The following is a 16,940-nucleotide window of genomic DNA, read 5'->3' as shown; positions in this document are numbered from 1 at the left end:
TCCCTTTAGCTCTCTGAAGTTTTGCTGAAAAATCAACTCATAAAAGGCAGATTAACTGGAGAAAAGGCATAGATATTTATTTAAAGTGTACACACTGGAGCCTTCAGAATGAAGACCCAAAGATACAGGGGAAATTGTCCATTTCTATGCTTAAGTTTGACAAAGTATAAAGAGTCATGTCAAAATACAACTGTACAGAAAAGATATGATCTAATGCTAGTAGACTAATTGGAGAAATCCAGCAAGATCTGTCCGTCTAGATTCTTCTTGGGCTCTCTGAGCTTGCATTCCTTCCTCTGAGTGTAAGGTAGGACCCCCTACAGTAAAACAAGGTAGATTAGATCATTTCTTTATGGCCAGTTTTTACACAGAAAGATGGAGGGAAAGTTAGAGTAATACAATATTGTTACATCTGATGGCTGGCTTTGGGGAAAAGGGAGTCTGGTTTCTATCACTTGCTTTGGGGAAAGGGATTCCAGTTTCTACCGCTAGCCTTGGAGAAGAATGGGACTGAGAGGTAAGAGGGCAGGAGAAGATCAGAGAAAAACTTCTGCTTCTGTGGCTGTTTCTGAGGGCTTCATTTTGGGTATTATTTTCTGAGCCCCAGCATTCCCCAAAATGAAACTTCCTAAAGAAGTTTCAGAGTGCCAATATCAGATTTGTGAATTGTCTCATAAGTCATCAAACCAATCTCTCAGTCCTGAGAATAGGCAAATCCAATTAAACAGTTAACAGTTGTGTCTCATTTCAGGCAAGTGTGCTACAGATGGGCTTTGACCAGAGTCAAGCCTTTTTATGATTTGAGAAATTAGATATTTAGTAAGAGTCATTTCAATGGAAATGAATGCAAAACGAAGGTGAATGGTTAGAACAAACTACAAACTCAGATTTTAAATCCAGAGAGCAGGCAGCCAGTGAGGATTTTTATATGCTGAGCTCAGCATCTTCAGATGAAGTGAGAGCAGACAGTGGCCCTCTGACACATTTTTCCTGGTTTGCAGTTTGCACCAGGTGTTCCAGTGAACTTTCTGAGTAGACTATATATCAAAAGGCACAATCATATGTTAAGTTGTTCATATATTAAATTATTCATACATTAAATGCTGTAATGATTTTTCAAAATTTCTATCAAGTTGTCCAGCCTCATGTTGCAGGGCTTTAGGGAAAAGCAGTTTTAATATCACAGATTTCACATTAAAAAATGGGCAAATAATTGGAAACATTAGTTTGGAGACACATAGCTAGGAAATAACTCAGGATTCGGTCCAAGTTGTAGGCTCAAAAAAAAAAAAAAAGTGGACAAGGCTAGACTCTAATAACAGGTGTACTATAGTTTTCTTTTAAGACATAATTTTTCTCTTTCCAGTCCCCAATTCCTACCAAAGACAAATCATAGTAGGATCAATTTATTTGAAAAATGAGTTTTCCTCTTACTACATTAGGCCTGGTTATTTGCATAAAGTGCCGCAAGAATAGTGATTGGTCATATAGACTTTTATAAGTTGGCTTTGCTGGAACTGTTTTTAATGGAATTTTCAGATTAGCCTTTTTAAAGCCTCTGTAAGCCAAGGATTTGTCATTAAATTGTGCCTGCAATTCTTGTCCAAATTGGGAACATTTCTCTTTTCTCAAATTACCAAAATAACTTGAGGTTTCTGGCCCAGTTAGAAAGTGACAAATTCTTTTCTTACCACAAGTCAGGATCCTTGTAAAGGAATGATGTAGACAAGGCAACCAGGTCAGTCTTTACAGGGGCTTTTTATCAGTTTTATTAAGTCAGCCTCAACTGCTCAAAATAGTCTGGACGTACCTGAAAATATGTCATTCTGGTCCAAGCTTTGGTAAAACAATCAGTGTTTCCAGTTATGCCCTGTTAGAAAAGAAAACAGATTCTTATTGAATTTATGAAAAAAAAAAATTGCCATAAATTAAGAATACTCATAAATAGTTTCCAGTTTCTGGAGAAATCAGCTAGAGATAAAGAAAATGCTTCAAATCTGTGTTTACAAAAATATAATTTAACTAATTTATAATAAACTATAAATAGCCCAAAAGAGAAAGAAGTCTTTTTAGTTATAGTCCAATGGTACAGTCTCCGAAGTTATCAGAAACCTGTATTCAAGAGTACTTGCCAGCCTTTTCCATGAATATCCTTAAAGAGGCAAATTTTGGACTATAGCAATTATAAACTGCTTTTTGAGAAGAATCAAAGTAAAACAATAATTTTCTGTGGATGACAAAAGACAGAATAGCCATGGTTAAAGACACAATTGATGAGGAAATTTTGTTATTTCTGTGGCATATAATATTTGACATAACAATCACAATTAATATTAACATGTACCGAGATGTCAGAATTTCAGGAATGTTATATGATTTTGGAACACAAATTAATAACACATTCATACAAACATTAAATAATCCAAAGAAAGTTAAACATGATTTCTTTTGCTTTTTATTTTTATTTTTTAATTTATTTTAATTTTTATTCTAAGTTCTAGGGTACATGTGTAGGATATTCTAATTTTTTAGATACAGGGTCTCACTCTGTCACCCAGGCTAGGGTAGAGTAGCAAGATCATAGCTCACTGCAGCCTTGAACTCTGGAGCTGAAGTAATCCTACTACCTCAGCCTCCCAAATAGGTAAGAGTACAGGCACATGTCAGCATACCTGACTAATTTTTTTATTTTTCATTTTTGTAGAGACAGGCTCTCACTATGTTGCCCAGATTGGTCTCAAACTCCTGGCCTCCAGTGATCCTCCCACCTTGGCCGTCCAAAGTGCTGTAATTACAGGTATGAGCCATCACACCTGGCCATACAATTTATTAATTGACAATGCTTCCTGTATGATCTTAGCATACCAAATAAGGCTAATGTGTCTTTCTTGGACTTCCAGGGGTTCTAATATCCAAAAAGCTAGTTTGAGGTCAAAAAGACTGAATATAGAATTTGACATTTTGATTTTGGAAATTTTGTCAACTATAAATGTTTTAAGCACTTGCTCAAAATTGAGTCACAGGTCACTGGAAAATAAGTCACTCATTTAGCCAAAGGTGTAATTCAAAGATTTTTAAAAGTGAAAACCTTTACTCTTTGATAGACAGAGCACTCAGTTTCCCAAACAATCATAAGACCTGATAAAGGCAAAATGAGGCAAACTGAGTCTGTCTCTTTCTCTCTTCCCTCTTTGTTTTTCCTTTGTGCAGTTTACTTAAAAGGTAAAAAAAAAAAAAAAAGAAGTTACCAAATCATATCAACATTACATGAAAATCTTGTTCAAAAGATAAAATGAAAATTTACCTTTGTATTAGTATATTATTAATGTTAAAGTTAATTTTGATAAAACCTTATAAATAAATTAATCTAATCTCAGTTTTGACCATATAAAATAAGATTTTTATAAACCTTTAATAATCTCTTATAGTTTTTTCCATTTTTTATTTTCCCAACTTTTTATATCCATTCAGTTTTATTTATCATTTTCCCCTTTAATTTACATCAACTTTTAAAATCCTCTAAACTAGACAAAATTAATTTTCCTTTAACAAAAAAAACTGTATTTTATTGTTTTTTTTACATAATTTTTTAAACCAAAAAGGCATCTTACTTTTCTTATACTCTTTGTAAATAGAATTGCTTCTCTTATATGTGGTAGGTTTTAATTACATATATTGGTTATAATGTTAGCTCTTAGTAATCCTTATTTTCAGTGAAAAATCCAGGAAATAAGCAATTTTAATTATATATCTCATACAGAGCCTTGGACAAAGGACAATGCCTGGAGGATTGAATCCCTCCCAGTGTGGCTAAAAGGCACAGATGGGCTAGGAAGGAGAAGTTCCTGCATCCCTGGGCCTCATCATGTCCTAAAGGTGCAAATCAGAGATAGACTCTCACATATTAATAAAATCATAGAAGCAACTATTTTATGACCTTAAAATACCTATCAGTATAAACCTGTCTGACCAATAGACACAGGTAAAAATATCTAAATTAAATTCTGAAGATGTTTCTATTTTATTTTACCAATAATATTAAAACTACATTTATTTATCAAAGATTATTGAAGTCACATGACCTTGAAAAGCATTTGGGCTAGCTATTTATGAGTACTCATTTATCTTTAAGTTAATTTGGTACCATATGTAGACAGTATATAAACATCTGTATAGACATATACATACATGTAGACAAAACATACATATATATGTATGTATCTAAAAGCCAACTTGATCAAGGAGTTTAACGTAGAAGATAGTAAAATTTTAGGTTTAAGAGGAATTTGTCCATTTAACAACTATTGGGGTTTTATGAGGAAAAACAGACTTTTTTCCCCAAAAGAGAAGTCTGTGGTGCCTTTGCTGCTTTCCTTAGAGATTTCAGGGAGTTAGAAATTGTCTTAGGTGTCCCCATGTGCCATGAAGTGTGGAGAGGCAGGAGGCACAGACAGAAGTAAATGGAGAAACACACCCAAGGAGCATGTATGGTTAGCAGGGGTTCAAGAAGAGGGGAATTCAGTGGACAGAGATTTTTAGAGAGAGAGAACAGAGGCATTAAACCTATATGTATATGTGTACATATATGGCCTAAATATCAGTTTTAATAACGTTGACTTTTGCTATATAGCTCCTAAAAAAATCTTTTAAATCTCTTATTATTAGATTTTAGTGGGGACAAATGGCTAATATTTCCAGTTTTTGAAACTTTTTTTCTTAAGCCAAAGATTCCTTTTAAGTTGAACACTAACCATGGTTACGATATAAGCAAGGATGCAACAGGTGTCTCCAAAGAGAGGAAAGCACGCCTCACAAGATCCAGAACCACCTCAAAGACAGCTTAAAAAATGAAAATGTTTGCTGGCCACAAATGAGGTCAAGTCCACATTTCTGTCTAGCCATATTCTTTCAGGGTCTCAGTTTCTCAGCTGACGGTCTACATCAAAGGCCCCCAAACCTTGCGTGCTCCCACAGAGAGAAAAAGACAGGGGCTGGGTTCAGTGGCTCATGCCTATAATCCCAGCACTTTGGGAGGCTGAGGCAGGTGGATCACTTGAGGTCAGGAGTTTGAGACCAGCGTGGCCAACATGGTGAAACCCCATCTGTACTAAAAATACAAAAATTAGCTGGGCATAGTTGCGGGCGCCTATAATCCCAGCTACTTGGGAGGCTGAGACACAAGAATCGCTTGAACCTGAGAGGTGGAGCTTGCAGTGAGCTGAGATTGCACCACTGCACTGGAGCCTGGTTGACAGAGCGAGACTCCTTCTCAAAAACAAAGGAAAAACACAGGAAGTCAAAATGATCAATAACAAATGGGTACCCCCAAAAGTCAAAAGTTACACAAATATCAAAACTGGAAAGACTGTTCTCTGGTCAGGAATTGAACCCAGGCAACAGCTATGAAAGCCAGGAATTTTAACTACTAGGCTGCAGGGAGTGGCCTCTATTATCATTCTTGCAGGGATCTAAAGCAGGCAGTTGTACAAGTATTTTAGCTTTGTTTTACGTCCAATTTTTGCTTTTTATAGGGAGAATTTCTAAGGCTAGCCACGATATTGTTAAATGTCTTTCTTTTAATTTGGTCTTCCAATCAATTGTTTAGAATAAGAGATCTCTTTTTTTTTTTTAATTTAGGAGTTTAATTTAAAGCATCCATCTTTCAGATGTTGACAATTAGAACTTCCCATGGTGTATTTATAGCACCTCAATAGCAACTCAATTCAATGGCCACTTCAGAGAAGAAGCAATTCCAAAGACTCCCTCCAGAAAATTCACTCCTAGGAATAGGCTAAGATAGCAAAAGATTCTTGTTGCCACTGACAGTTAGTGTTTGCCTTCAGTAACCCACAAATTTATGGGGTGCCACCAGTCACAGACCTGTTAATCTGTGATACTAGGCAGGCCCTCTTGGGACTGGACTTTTCCAGCACTACGCAGGCAACAAGGGTTGAGATAACAAAAGTTCCTTATGGACAGGACTTCTTTTTTTTATTATTATTATTATACTTGAAGTTTTAGGGTACATGTGCACAACGTGCAGGTCTGTTACATATGTATACCTGTGCCATGTTGGTGTGCTGCACCCATTAACTCGTCATTTAACATTAGGTATATCTCCTAATGCTATCCCTCCCCCTCCCCCCATCCCACAACAGGACTTCTTATTAAGACAAACTTTCCTGAGAGCTTGACATATTCTGAACAAAAGTTTCAGGTTGCTAGCCATTTTCAGACTGACCACCTGACATGACCTGAAAATCATGCCCACCAGGTGGCAGAGACCGACAGAGTGCTCCTGCTTGGTCATAGGTCACACTCTCAGATAAATCAAACAAGATAAGAGGAAACTTTATCCAGTACCTCTTGTTACAAACAACATAGAAAGACAAAGGAAAAGACTATTTCTGGGAGGAAAGGGGTCATATAACATGAATATTCATACCACAAAGAATCCAAAAGTACACCACAGTTGCTACAGCAAGACTAGTCACACACAAATCTTTTGGTCCTATTAATCAAAATTTTGCAAAGAAACAGTGATTTTTACCATCCACTCAACTGGATTGCACAGAGAAAGAGGCTGGAAGCCTGGATGGCTAGAAATTCTTACCCTTTTGCAGCTAATCAGGTTCCCGGATTCCCTTAACTGAGGCTTCCAGAAGGGTGGGACTTTGATCATCTTGTTTGTGACGGCAAACTATAGAAACTATAGGAACTAAGGAGAATCTTCCCCTTGGTTCTCTGAAGTTTTGCTGAAAAATCTACTCATAAAAGGCAGATTAGTTGGAGAAAAGGCACGCAAATATATTTAAAGTGTATACATGGGAGCCTTCAGAATGAAGACCCAATGATACAGGGAAACTGACTTTTTTTTTTTTTTTAAAGACAGAGTCTTGCTCTGTTGCCCAGGCTGTGCTGGAGTGCAGTGGCACGATCTTGGCTCACTGCAACCTCCACTGCCCGGGTTCAAGCGACTCTCCTGCCTCAGCCTCCTGAGGAGCTGGGATTACAGGCATGCACCCACTACGCCTGGCTAATTTTTTGTATTTTTAGTAGAGACGGGGTTTCACCAGGTAAACCAAGCTGGTTTTGAACTCCTGACCTCAAGTGATCTGCCTGCCTCAGCCTCCCAAAGTGCTAGGATTACAGGTGTGAGCCACTGCACCCAGCCGGAAATTGACATTTTTTATGCTTAGGTTTAACAAAGCATGGACAGCCCTTAGAACTGTGATTAGACAAAAAAGGTACAATCTAATGCTATTAGACTGAGTGAGGAAACCCAGCAAGGGCCTGTCTGTCTAGATTCTTCTTGGCCTCCCTGGACATGCATTTCTTCCTTCAAAGTATGGGGCAGGACCCTCTCTGGAATGGGGGTATTAGGACCTACAGTCAAATAAGGTAAGTCAGACTATTTCTTAACAGCCATTTTTTTACACAGAAAGGTGGAGGGGAAGTTAGAGTAGTGTTTTAAGGTTTTATGGCTGGCTGTAGGGGGAGGAGATTCTGGTTTCTATGACCGGCTGTGGGGAAGAGGGATTCTAGTTTCTATATAGCCTTAAGGGAAAATGGGACTGAGATACAGGAGGGCAGGAGAAGATCAGAGAATAACTTTTGCTTCTGAGACTTTCATTGCGGGGTATTGTTTTCTGAGCCCCAACACTAGCAAGTTGTAATGCTACAGATATAGATACAATGGTCTTCTCTCTTAAGATGTCACGTTTTTTATTTCTTTTTAACTACATCACAAAGATGATCAAATGCTACTGACCCTAATCCTAAATCTTAAGAGGATTGGATGAAGAGAGCATCTGACAGGCTGGGGAGATATCTTCAGTTTTAAAGCCTTCTGTTGATTCTCTCTCAATGTACACAATGTGCATAAGACCAAGGAAGGGAATATGTTAGAGTTCATTCTTGAATCTGTAGGCCCTTGTCAACTGGCTTGAGATGCTTGGCTTTTGGTGTGTTCCTTGGTTGGACTCACACTCACATGTGTAGACCACAAAGTACCAATGCCCATAGTGCACATTGCCGTCAGCAGAATAATCTTTCTACAGCACATCTCAATACATGTGTTTCAGTGGTTCTCCTGCTGTCTACCCAACATAATACAACCCCCTCACCTAGAAGTCATGAACTCTCCTTTAGAACTTTTTTTCCACTACTCCATTTTGCATGAAATTTTAGGCCTTATGTGTTCTGCCCTCCCTAACAATTATTTGTTTGCCCTCTTCTTGCATTTTGTGGTCCTTGCAACTACATTATTTTTCTTGAAGCCTCAAATACTACTTCGGGTGGAAGGCTGTCATTTGCCCGGACACAGAAGCAATTTCTCCCTCTTCTGAACATCCATGGCTTTCCGTCTGTGTTGATCTTGCTGCATATCTTTTCAATCTGCTACTAATACATATATCTCATCTTCCTAAATCATAAGATTTTTGGCATAGACTTTAATCTGACGGGTTTTGCATTGCTAACAGCAAGCACCACAGCCATGCTAGTGGTGAGCTGAATAATGGCCCCCAAATATGTCCATGTCCTAATCCCCTGTGAATATTGCCTTATATTACATGACAACAGGGTTTTTGCAGGTGTGACCAAACTGAGGGTCTTGAGATGAGATTATCCTAGATTATCTGAATGGATCTGATGTAATCACACAGTCCTTACAAGAGGGAGCCAGGAGGAATTGGGGTGAGAGGAGAAGGCAATGTGACAATGGAAGCAGAGAATGAAATCACATGCTTTGAAAATGGAGGAAGTGGCCACAAGCCAAGGAATGGAGAGGGCCACTGGAAACAGAAAAAGGCAAGGAAATAGATTCTCTCTATTTCCTCCAGAAGGAACCTATCCTGTGGACATTTTCACCTTAGCCCAGTTAAACTGAATTTGAACTTCTGACCTCCAGAGTGTAAGAAAATTAGTTCTGTGTTGTCTTAAACTACTGAGTTTGTGGTAATTTGTTACAGCAACAATAGGCAACTAATACAGTGGGAAAATGTTTGTTGACTTAAAAAAAGAAATAAATGACTATGAATAAGTCAATACATGAATGAATATATTCAAAAGGTTTTGCTTTATAATGTTGCCTTGCTTCCTATGTCTAATCACTATGGGAAGTCTTGCCATAGAGAAAGGCATTTTTTAAAATGTCCCTGAATGTTTTTTTGGAGGTCCAGTCAAAGTGCCAGTGGTTCAGCTGGGGCTCCGGATCAGTAGGGCATCAACCTCCTTACTCCTATGGACTCCCCCATTGTCCTAGAGAGCACAAGACCTAAGGGAATAGGAGGGGAGACAGGACTCCGTGGGGATGGAGGATCTGAGAGCCTAGGGCACAGGTTGTGTCTAAGGCAGGAGGGGGAAGTTCTTGACTAGATCAAGAGCTGCCCAGTGCCATACCCTGACTTGAACCAAGTAGCTGGGTAGTGAGGCACGCCCAGCTAATTTTTGTATTTTTAGTAGAGATGGGGTTTTGCCATGTTGACCAGGCTGGTCTCAAACTCCTGGCCTCAAGTGATCTGCCCGCCTCCGCTTCCCAAAGTGCTCGGATTACAGGCATGAGCCACCATGTCCAGCCCTCCTATTTCTTTCTAAGAACAAATTCTTATCATTTTCAGGGACAAAAGTTTGGAATAAAATTATTTTTTGTTCAGTGTATTTCTTACTTTTCAGTGACTGACTGATAAGCCCTCTTTTAACTTTAATTAGAAACCAAACTGAAGAAAATACTTGGCTTGACATACCATAGTGATTTAAAAGGGCTTTTCAACTCCAGTACCAAAAAACATGAAACAGTAATTCAAAGGGCTGTTAACATGGAGCCCCCACCACCTCTTGTGCATAGGGAAGGGCTAAATTAACCAAAATGATAACTGTGCTACAAATTAATTACTATTTAAGGTTACTTCTACTAAACTTGACCATAAAACTCTTCATATTCCCTAAACTACAATCTTAACTATTGTCTTTTTGCAAAAAATAAGCCATCTCTTTTATAAAAGCTCATATACACACATACACACTCACACACACACACGTATGTGCACACACACACAATAAGCACATCTCTTCATGGACTATTAACGTAGAGCTGATCATTTCCCTCATTTTCCCAAATAGCATATATCGTTCACACAGAGCGAGAGCATAATTTGAACAAATCGAATGAGATTTTCCTGAGCTTCACATGAATTGAAGTGGGAGATAATAATCCTTTCTATTTTTTTCCTATCCAACAAGATCAGCTCTTAGAAGTCTCCCCAGTGTTTCAGATTTAAATACATGATATTTAATGCAGTTTCTAAATTTTAACTACTTCTAATTCTTCTAACTGTGCAGAAAAGCACACTGAGATTTTGAGATCGGGCAATCATTCTGAAGTCAGGCCCACAAGCATGAGCAAGAGCAGAATGTTGACTGGCCTGCTTAGCAGAATCCCAGCTCCAGGTCTCCAATTTGGAAATGCATCTTTCAGTCAAACTAAAAAACTTACAAAATTAAAATTTCAAGCAAACAAAATGACTTTAATAAAACATCTTATTAAAGTTGTTTTTATACAAATGTATTTAAAGTTATATAAGTTTATTTAAAGTTGTATAAGCATTATTAAAGAGAGGTAGACCGTATAAAGAAAATGTGGTACATATATACCGTGGAATACTATGCAGCCATAAAAAAGAACAACATCATGTCTTTTGCAGAAACATGGATGGAGCTGGGTCATTATCCTTAGCAAACTAAAGCAGGAACAGAAAACCAGATACTAAATGCTCTCACTTATAAGTAGGAGCTAAATAACGAGAACACATGGACACAAAGAGGAAAACAACAGGCACTGAGGACTATCAGAGGATGAAGAGTGGGAGGAGGGAGAGGAGCAGAAAAAGTAACTATTGGGTACCAAGCTTAGCACCTGCGTGATGAAATAATCTGTACAACAGACACCTATGACACGAGTTTACCAATATAAAAAGCTGGTACCCGTGAAACTTAAAAAAAAGAAAAAAAGAGAGAGAAGGAAAAAGAATTATTGGCTACAAGTTCCAAGTAAATCATTCTTTACGTTTAAGTATAATTTTCCACTGTACTGGAATAGTGTTTTACTGACTACTATAATTTATTTTTACCAGCACTAAGAGAAATCAAATGCTTTTAGGAAGAATAAACAAGAACATGTTAAATTAAGCTGCATAAATAATTTTCACACTTTCTACTTGAGTGTCTGTGTGTGTTTTTGTCTTCCATATTATCTGTGAAAGTGCAACCGTTTTATATCCTATGCCTATTCAGATACTGCTCTATGCTTTAAAATTGTAGCTACTGTTTTCTTAACTCAGTAATGTTTGATTCTATGCCTCTTGAATTTCATTACCTCACAGATTTTGCTCAGTTCCTTGACTCCTGTCATTGCCCATAAGTCCGTAACTATTGGCGTATTCATTGGGGAAGTTATGTATGTTTTATCTGTAGTAACGAAATTATGGGAGGTCTGTTCACAGCCTGGTATTTCTTTAGACTGCAGATTTGTCTAGCAATAAAGTTACACATACTCCTTAAGCAAATGGAAATGATCCTGTCTTGATAAGATCACAGGTTCAATGTAGTCACGAGAGCAGAAGAATGCCAATATTCTTAGAACAATGTATTTTACTAGAAGTTTTCAAATTATGTATTTTAAGTAAAAATAAGATGATACTAGGCAGAAGGTTTCAGCTCTGACTAAGCCCAGAGGAAAAATTCCATTATCTCTTATCCTCTCTTGAATCCTTCTACGAGGGACCTCTGACCCAAGAGTTTGGTCAATGCATATGTTGGCAGCCAACTGCACACAGCACCAAATACGAACTTCAAAGAGAAGAAAGCCACATTTGCAAGAAAGCTCATGCACAGACTGTAAATATTTCAGAGCAGATTGTGTCTCTGCAGATTAAGTAAGTTGTGAAAGTCTGAACCTCTGCCAAAATTTTAAGACCTTGACCTTTACATCTCTGAGTTTCTGTCTGTCATTTTACCTTTCTGAGTCTCCTTCTATATTTATAAAATGGAATTCATAATCTTCTCAGCCTACCAAGTGTTAGTGTTCTGGGGATTCAGATAAAATATGCACAAAATTACTTTGAATTACCTAAAACATGACATTTATTCGGTCAACAAATATTTGTTGAACATATACATCCTTCCCGGTGCTGTGTCAGGTGCTGGTGAATATAGCTGTGGTCATGGCAGACTTTACTTCTGCTTTCATAACTATAACATGAAAGTGTTGCTACCACAGTCATGTTATTAGAACGACTACTTTAACATCGACTACTAATATAAAATTTGTAGATGTTTAAATGAAATCATTATTATTTGTGTAACCATTAATATCCTGTGTAATGTTATAATATTTGGGGCATCTTCATAATTGCTAAGTGATTTATTTCATTCCCAGGTGAGTTTGTAGAAAATAATACAATCACTCTCAATTCCATTAGTTTTTACTTTCAGTTTGATTCACATTGCTCATCCCAGTCTGACATAAGTCAGCACCTACAAGAACCAGACAAGGAAAAAATAGAACAAACTTGAAAGAAATCAGCTATCATATCTCTATAAATGTATTCTGCCTCTATTTTTCATTTTCTTTTAGTAAAGTATTTTATAAGAAAAACAATGAAGGGCAGGGAATTAGAATCTACTCAAGCATCTGCTGTATTCTAGACATTTTATGTCCATCGTCTCCTTCACACACCTTGGCACTCCACAATGCAGAGGTTACTATCCCCAATTTGTAGATGGAGGATGAGAGGCATTGAGAGATGAAGTGACTTTTCAGACTCAGTCAGTTGCCCTCTAAAGCCAATTCTCTTTCCACTGTACCTAACAATTTTGTTCTATCAATCTGTTTAACTACAACATATTATTTAATGTGACTCAGTTCGTATGCTATTGATCAGTAGGGAATTGATGTAAATTTTGTTGGTCTTGTCAGCAAACAAGTTACTTTTCCAGTATGACAATGTTGTGACAAGATCAGAAGCCAGCTTTCTCACCATTAAAACAAAGTCTTATCAATATGTGCTGACTTTTATGGAAAGAAACCTGAAATTACGCAGAAATGCCTTCTGCAAGAAGTGGCTAGTATGGTGGCTTCAAGAACAGTGACATTTTCCAGTATGTCCGTTGTTCTAAGACGTTAGGTACATCACAATTACCTAGAAAACTTGTTAAAACACAGAAGTCTGGGCTCCCCCTCTAGGCCAACCCCCAATCCCAGAGGGTTTCTGTTTCCATGGGTCTGAAATACCACCTAACGATTTGCATTTCTAACAAATTTCTGCATGAAGCTGCTGGTCTGAGGACCACACTTTGACAACCAGCGCACTACGTTAAGCTATCTGGAGAAGCTGCAAATGCAGATAAAGAAGCTACAAATTTTTCTGTGTCAACAAAAATTGACTGTCGAGGGTGACCTTCGGATCATATTTTCAATGTTTATGAAGCTGGTCTCATTATCAGAAGCAAATGGCTTCAAGAACTTCAGCCTGAGGAAGGAAACATGAGCCCTAGGCATATCAAGCTACAACCATGTTTGGAATGAATCTAGGTGCAAATCTCAGTGGAGAATTAACTGTACCAATATTTTAATTAGGATTACTATTGTTTTGTTACTTCTCTGATTACAAGGTTCTATAGGTTTTGAATGATCCACTGTAACCCTGTTTCTTTTCCATAAGTCGTGTAGTTTTTAGCATGTAATTATGCAGACCATAAGGTTTTTCAGGAATACTAATATGGCATTAGATTAGAAATGCTATATTAAAAATTCTTATTAAATCTAGTGATAGTAACCAAAAAATAGAAGATTCAGAAGAACTAGCAAATGTGGAGAGAATGGATGAAATGGAAGCAGTGTGAACCTAGTGAATACTTGCCAAGCTGTATCTCCCCTGAATTTGTCAAAACATCATCTCCAGCACCTGAGCTAGATCAGCCCTCAGTGCTAACATTGATGTGATTAAAAAGAGTCTGAACTGGAAGCAGAATTCCTTCAGGTATTTTGTTAATAAAATAAAGCCCTCCATCTCTCCTCAAATTAAACAAGCCTGCTCTCCTGGATCATGTTTTGAACATAGTTCATTTTACGAAAGGCTTCCCTTTGGGGCCCTTTGTTTTAATTCTGGTTGTGCCAATCAGCCCATGTTCTGTTCATGAGGGACACCTGTTCATTCTCCGTGAAAACAAATTTGTTGGATGCACCCTGGGAGGCTACAAGGAGGGAAGTGAGAAAGTGCAGAGCAGGTACAAAGAGAAGTAAGAGGCTGGGTGCGGTGGCTCATACCTGTAATCCCAGCACTTTGGGAGGCTGAGGCGGGCTGGATCACAAGGTCAGGAGATCGAGACCATCCTGGCTAACACGGTGAAACCCCGTCTCCACTAAAAAATACAAAAAATTAGCTGGGCGTGGTGGCGGGCACCTGTAGTCCCAGCTACTCGAGAGGCTGAGGCAGGAGAATGGCATGAACCCGGGAGGCTGAGCTTGCAGTGAGCCGAGGTCGCGCCACTGCACTCCAGCCTGGGCGACAGAGCGAGACTCCATCTAGGGGAGAAAAAAAAAAGGGAAGTAAGAGCTTGCAGGAGAGGGTAACTGAAGCCCCTGAGATTTGGGGGTCTTGTCCCCTGCGTCCTGCCAAAAGTCTTGCCATGCACCTCCTTTGCCAAATAAATGAAGAGCCAAAATGCCACCCACTAAAATTAACATGAAAGGGGATAAAAGATGTGATGTTTGCTCCTAACCTGTGTAGATTGAAACAAGGTTCCCTGTGTTCTCTAGCCTCATGCCGTGGGTTGGTGAGGGGTGGGATGGGAGGGCGAAGTTTACAGGAAATCATCCCCGGTGTGTCAATAGTGCTTCAGTAGCTGGTATTGTCACCTTAATTTAGCTAGATAGAGAGTTTATCCCTGGACCCCAGTGTAAGAGAATACTAATGTTTTAATCCCATATAAGCTTCTATTGACTGGTTTGGCTGAATTAGACAATATGGAAATTGAGTGAAAACTTGCTGAAAATGTGTTTCTCAAATGAGCCTGAGTAGGTAAATTAAAGGCAGAAATCTCCTGGTGAGCCAGTGTCTGCAAAGCCTTCAGGGGAAAACAACTTACTAGTTAAATAACAAAATCAGGATCTTAAATGATGTAGCAAGGCGTTCCCCGCAACCCTTTTAAACAATGGCCTTTATTAAAAAGACCACAGTTCTGTGCTGATGGGGAGGTTACTGTAGGTTTGGAGAAAAGGACTAGATGGTGTTCTGAGTTAATTAAAATTTTCACTTTGGGTAAATATTCCAGTTCCTGTAGTGATGACAGCCAACAGTTCATGAGCTGAATGTAACTGTTTGACAAGTATCTGAATGAACAGCTTACCTTGAGAAACCCAATGTCATGCGGTAAGTTACAAATGCAGTAAGTTCTCCATCTGCTGCAGTCTTAATCAAATCTCCCTGAGTAAAGGCATTTTTCAAGCAAGTAGAATGCAAGACAGTGTCCCTGCATACTAAACCTGTGTGGCATGTAATTTAGAATCTTTCTTTTGGGAAACAGTTTATATCTTGATAGGCACTGAAGTTATTAGATAGACATGCAGTTACCAGGGTATATGTAGAAGTAGCTATTAAACATCAGTGTGCATTAGAATCATTTGGAGGGTTTATGAAACCCTAGATTGCTAGGCCCCACCCCCAAGAGTTTCTGATTCAGCTGACCAAGGTTGAGGTTTGCATTTCTAACATTTGTATTTCTGTTAGAACATTCCAGGTGATGTTGGAGCTCCTGATTCAGAGACCACACTTTGAGAACCATAGAAAAGATATTGGTGATAGAGTAGTAAGAGCTTCCACTAGGAATTGTGGCACCAAGAATCTCTTCTAATTAATCATCAGTATGACCAAGGTCAAGCCACTTGGTTTTATTGAGGTTGACTTGATGGCTTCCTACAACTCCACGTTGGAATTATTAGGTGAAATTACTGATGAGTAGAGAATTCTGCTAAGATTGTTAATTGACCATAGTTTGTCAATTAGCCTTGAAACTGTTACCTGATAGTGAATATTTTCCAACTTGAAGAAAATGCTTGAAGAAAAAAAGACACCTAAGCTGCCATTATCAATCAGTTATTACATAATCAAAGAGCATTCAACTTCCGAATCAATAGACTGTGCTTTGGAAATGTTCTTTGATTGTCCAATTAGGGCCAACTCCTGGGCCATGCTCCATCACTCAAACCCTCCCAGATTCTCGGATGCCTACATAGTTTGTCTATGATCTTTTCATCTGATTTAGCCTGAGCTGCTTTGATTCAAGACTATTTGGCCTAGGGATTTTAAGGAACTGGGAAAGCTCATTGATTATTTTCTTTTAGATTAAGCTACATATGTTAAAAGTCACTAAGCAATCATAAGGGCTGAAAAATCTCATTTGCCACAGTGAAGGAAAACAGCAACATTTGGATCTTGTGTTTCAGGCCAGGAATAGAAAAGCAGCATGCAACTGGGTCAACTCCAGAGACCACTATTTGCTGTGTTGTTATATTAATCACTTAAATATGCTTCCAAATGTAAGTCAAGTCCTCTTCCTGGCCATGTTTGAGTAATGTTATCATAGGTTAGTGACTGACATAAGATACTTGAATGTTGTTTTATTCAGCATTGTTAAGCATTGGTTCATGGTGCAGCAACATAAAAACAGAATAATTTTAAAGTCATTCTCAAACTTCTTATCTATAAGCATCATTTAATATTACTAATCATAACATGTATCTCATGGAATATCCTACCCTTGCCTCAGACTGTAAGTCCCACAACTAATGACTGGTCTTACCTGGCGAATAAAGACACACCTGGAGAATAAAAGTTTCCATATATGGAGCCACCTGGGCATCCTTCTAGAAGACCAATTTG

The 16,940-nt window shown here is 38.3% G+C and overlaps 1 long non-coding RNA gene across 9 annotated transcripts in view; it reads left to right on the top strand.

Annotated features, from left to right (window-relative positions):
- Nucleotides 1-16,940, top strand: part of LOC129051508 (uncharacterized) — an 85,902-nt gene that overhangs the window by 34,531 nt on the left and 34,431 nt on the right. For 4 of the 9 annotated variants that reach the window (XR_008515847.2, XR_008515839.2, XR_008515840.2 and 1 more), the window contains 4 exons: nucleotides 2,705-2,797; nucleotides 3,761-3,876; nucleotides 15,334-15,431; nucleotides 16,505-16,597. This is a non-coding gene — a long non-coding RNA (uncharacterized LOC129051508). Of the gene's footprint in view, nucleotides 1-2,704; nucleotides 2,798-3,760; nucleotides 3,877-13,826; nucleotides 14,040-15,333; nucleotides 15,432-16,504; nucleotides 16,598-16,940 lie in introns of all 9 variants that reach the window. The other 5 variants (XR_008515845.2, XR_008515841.2, XR_008515844.2 and 2 more) reach the window with 5 other exon arrangements.

The sequence above is a fragment of the Pongo abelii genome, chromosome 17 (assembly GCF_028885655.2).
Source record: "Pongo abelii isolate AG06213 chromosome 17, NHGRI_mPonAbe1-v2.0_pri, whole genome shotgun sequence".
In the NCBI taxonomy this organism is placed as follows: domain Eukaryota; kingdom Metazoa; phylum Chordata; class Mammalia; order Primates; family Hominidae; genus Pongo; species Pongo abelii.
This window is presented reverse-complemented; position numbering and strand designations above follow the sequence as displayed.